General features: G+C 40.1%; 1 non-coding gene across 1 annotated transcript; it reads right to left on the bottom strand.

Moving 5' to 3' along the window:
* Positions 1-3,624: 3,624 nt before the first annotated feature.
* Positions 3,625-3,731, bottom strand: LOC133828079 (small nucleolar RNA R71). The gene has a single exon (XR_009890722.1). It is a non-coding gene; the product is annotated as a small nucleolar RNA R71 (small nucleolar RNA).
* Positions 3,732-4,877: the final 1,146 nt, after the last annotated feature.

Genomic DNA, 4,877 nt, shown 5'->3' on the forward strand with positions numbered 1-4,877 from the left:
TGAGTCTAACTCAGCTGCTTGGGTTTAGACTTGCTGGCCTCTTCCTTACTAACATTGGCTTAGAGCCTTTCCACCTCTATAGCTGTTTCGAAAGCATTGGCGTAAGAAGTGGTTTTAGGGTTTGCAAGCTTGAATCCTAGCTCAATCTTGGGTCTAAGTCCCATGGTGAATTTAGTAACCCTCAAGAAATTAGTGGGGACCAACTCTGGTGCAAACTTGGCTAGGCGATCAAACTGTCGAGCGCATTTGACTACTGTTAGATTGCCCTGCTTCAAACTGGAAAATTCTTCCACCCTCGTAGCAATGACTGCCGAGTTGTAATACTTTATGTGGAACAGCTCACAAATCTAGTCCAAGTCATGGTGGTGACATCGTGAGTCTATTGCACTAAATCCCGCTAGATTCTAGCATCATTTTTCAGATGAGAAGAAATGCAAGATATGCGATCTGCATTGTCGAGGTTCATGTGTGCTAGAATAGGCTTTACATTCCTTAGCCATTATTCTGCCTCAAAGGCCCCATATGGATATCCTACTTGTTGGGGTGCTTGAGCCGCTGGATGAGGCTGCGGCTGAGGCTGTTGTCATTGTTGTTGCAGCAGTTCTTCCACTTGTTGACGTAGTCAAATAATCTCTGCGGTGTTGTCCACAGGAGGTGGTGCATTTCTATTAGCAGCAGCAGTAGCACGCATTCCCCATCTTCGGACAGGAGGGGCTTCGTTAGTCTCATTGGCAGTGCTGTAGGCATTGTCATTCGTGGGTGCAGACCTTCTTAGCGACATCTTCAGAAAAGTTCTAACAGTTGAGAAGACACGTTAAAACTTACGCTAATAGGTTTTAAGGAAAAACTTAGTCTAAGAAAACATAACTCGTACCTAATAGTTATGATTTCTTATGAAAATTATGGAAGTCATCTTTATAAATTAGGGTATGTTTCTATACTTAGAACAATAAGCCATCTTTATTATTTGCTAAGTTTGTTTCTAACCACCCTATATGACTTAATTCTTAGGCTCAAAACTCGTCGTTGTTCCAAAGTTATCCATATTGAGGGAGGGCTGGGATCAATAAAATCATTCCCATTACTATGGCCCCCTAAACTCTCAATACAGAACCCGGTCTATTTGTAACACCCTCAATTATTTTAGTTAAAACCATATCTGAGGTGTTACGTTTTAAAACTATATCATAATTACTTTCAACGGAAGTTTGAATCTTTTTTTTTTTTTTTTTAAAACTTATTTCACATTATTTACATTAAACATAAAGTGTGTCTCAAACATATTATACATAAGTATTAAATAACCCAATTTTTTTTCAAAACATAACTTCACACTTTATTACAAACATACACACTGCTAAACTAAAATAACCCACAAAAGCGTCGATATGTTCATATGTACAAATTAGGGTCAAGAACATGCTTCAGTTCTCCTTTATCATTCACTCATTTCTTTTCTACCTGCAACACAAGACAACTGTGAGCCTAAAGCTTTAGAGATATTTTTATATCTTTAAACCTAATTTTCAAACTAAAACAAAAGAGTAATGAGTTGTAATTAGTGAAATTGTGTCCATTTAGTGTATCTGTGTAGCAAGGGACTGTGTGTTTGTATTGTCATATTTTTTTAGTGATCTATGCAGTTTAGTGTTTGTGTTAAACAGGAAAGGAGGCTGGAATAGGTGATCGGGAACTTTGGATCAAGAAGGGGAACAAATCTGGAAATAGCATGTTGCTGTTCTATCAATGCTGTAGCAACCACAACGTAGCAATCGGCAGGGACCAGTGAAGAAACGTGACAAATTCCAGCTGGACTTAATGAAGAATAAGTGACGCCTAGGTGGCGAGAATGTTGTACAATGAGTCAGCTGGATGGTGTGGCAAAGGACAAGAGGGCACAATTGACTTTGACTTACTAATTAGGGTAAACCAAGTACCCTAAAAAGGAGGCAGCCGAAATAGAAGGACACTCTGATTATTGAAGAATTCTGCATTTTCACTAAGAAAAGTACAGAGAGAAAAGAAAAAGAAGAGAGAAGAAGGAAGTACTAAACAGAGGAGAAGAGGAAGGCAGACGCCTAAGGGAAACCTGAGCTCACCATTCATCTCTCTAATCTCTCTCTCTCTCATTTTGTATTAAATTTTTATCTAGTTTTCTTATTATACTCAATGGAACTTTTCTGTACTGGATTTGTGTTTATAATTTCATCTATGAACTAATATCCTAAGGGTTTGGGTGGTTATGAACCCTATATTATGAAGTAATGTTTTGATGCATGGTTGTGGTAATTGTGACGTTGTTCAATTAAGTGTTGTTAATGTTAACTGATTGTTGTTTACTGGCCATAAGTTACAATTATTTAGCTAGATCTGATTTTGGAAGAAATTAGGCTAGTCGATCCCACTTAATTGATGCAAGAGAAGTACCTTTTTAGGTAAATCTTAGTGGTAAAATAGGGATGTTTTGCTGCCTTGTATAACATGAGATTTGGTGTTTAAATGACAGTATGCAACCTGATTTAATGCAGGAATGTGTTGAGTTGAGTTGTAAACGTTATCAGTAAGTTTTGGAAAGAACTACTGGATCTTTGTGAAATCTGTTAACTCTGATGCAATTGCTAAACCATTGCTGAGCCATTGCTGTAACAACTGGAACGAACAGAGGGGAATTAACCACCCAGACCTATTTTTCTCGTATCTGAAATCTACACAGAATTCCTTCATTTTGATCTCTGAATTTTAGTTTAATTAAATTGCTCATTTACATTTATTTTCAGAATTAATCACTCAAATTTTCTCTTGATTTGGTCACTGAATTGTAAACTATTTCTGGTTGATATTTCATTTATTTAGTTTAAAAGTCCCTGTGGAGACGAACTTTGATACTCTATCACTGTATTACTTGTTGTCGATTGTGTATACTTGCGCATATTTTAATCGTTAGAAAATTCACAACAAGTTTTTGGCGCCGTTGCCGGGGACTTTAAAATTAAATTCTGTTTTATCAACTATTTGACAATTTATTTTGGTTGTTTTTAACCTTGTTGGTTCGGGTTGTGCAATCTCAGGTACCTACAGTGTATGAACCAGCAAGAGGACAGTGAACTTGCTCCTATTGACCCCGAGATCGAACGTACTTTCAGAAAAAGGAAGAAGGCTCAAAAGGCTAACAGCTGAGGCACTATGGCTGAGCAAGTTGATGAAGAGGGGGATGGCCAGCAAGTCACTAATCCCATTGTTTTGGCGGATGACAGAGCCAGAGCAATACGGGAATACGCTGCCCCCATGTTTAATGAGCTAAATCCAGGCATTGTGAGGCCAGAAATACAAGCAGCTCAATTTGAGCTCAAGCCAGTGATGTTTCAAATGCTCCAAACCGTGGGGCAGTTTAGTGGGATGCCAACGGAATATCCTCATCTCCATCTTCGTTCATTTTTTGAGGTGAGCGATTCTTTCAAGCTACAAGGAGTGAGTGAAGAAGCATTGAGGTTGAAGCTATTTCTGTTCTCTTTAAGGGACCGAGCTAGATCATGGCTCAACATCCTTCCTCCCGATTCGGTTACAAATTGGAATGACTTGGCTGAGAAGTTTCTAAGAAAGTACTTCCCTCCCACCAGAAATGCAAAGTTTAGAAGTGAAATCATGTCGTTTTAGCAGCTGGAAGATGAGTCCACTAGTGACGCGTGGGAGAGATTCAAAGAGCTTTTAAGAAAATGTCCACACCACGGTATCCCACATTGTATACAAATGGAGACATTCTACAATGGTCTCAATGCAGCCTCTCGAATGGTTTTGGATGCTTCAGCCAATGGAGCCATTCTTTCCAAGTCTTACAACGAAGCATTTGAGATTTTGGGAAAGGATTGCAAGTACAACTACCAATGGTCAAATACTAGAGCTCCTATAAGCCGAAAAGTAGCGGGTGTTCTTGAAGTAGATGCTCTAACCGCTCTAACCGCTCAAATGGCCTCAATGACCAACATTTTAAAGAACATGAGTATTGGAGGAAATGTACAGCCAGCTGCTGCCATTCAGAGTGCAGAAGTATCATGTGTGTATTGTGGGGACGAGCATACTTTTGACAATTGCCCTTCTAACCCAGCGGCAGTTTGTTATGTGGGAAACCAGAATTTTAACCAAAACAGTGGCCCATACTCAAATTCGTATAACCCAGCTTGGAGGCAGCATCCGAATCTGTCTTGGGGGGGGGGGGGGGGGGGGTCAAGGAGCAAGTTCCAGCAACACACCAGCACCAGGAAAGCAAGCTTACCCACCCGGTTTTTCACAACAACAAAGACTTTCACAACCTGTCCAACACTCCCAGCCGAACTCTTTGGAGAATCTAATGAGGGAGTATATGGCTAAGAACGATGCAGTAATACAGAGCCAAGCAGCTTCTCTTCGTAATCTTGAGATGCAGCTCGGCCAGCTAGCCAATGAAATGAAAACTAGGCCGCAAGGATCTTTGCCTAGTGATACAGAAAACCCAAGGAGAGATGGGAAAGAACACTGTAAAGCTATTCAGCTGAGGAATGGTAAAAATCTGGGAAATTCTGAGGAAATACAGGGTAGTGGGGAGCCCACTTCAATCCAAAGCGAAGGAGAAACAAGTAACAAAACTGCCTAGGAAATTGCTGAAACTGGCCCAGTTGCTACAGCAAAGGGTCAGCAAACTACTCCAGTAAAATCTGGTCCTAAACCGCCTCTTCCATTTCCGCAGCGATTTCGCAAACAACAACAGGATGGTCAGTTCAGAAAGTTTTTGGATGTACTGAAACAGTTGCATATTAATATCCCCTTGGTCGAAGCATTGGAGCAAATGCCGAATTATGTCAAGTTCTTAAAGGATATTTTGACAAAGAAAAGGCGATTGGGGG

This window comes from Humulus lupulus, chromosome 3 (assembly GCF_963169125.1).
Source record: "Humulus lupulus chromosome 3, drHumLupu1.1, whole genome shotgun sequence".
Classification (NCBI taxonomy): Eukaryota; Viridiplantae; Streptophyta; class Magnoliopsida; order Rosales; family Cannabaceae; genus Humulus; species Humulus lupulus.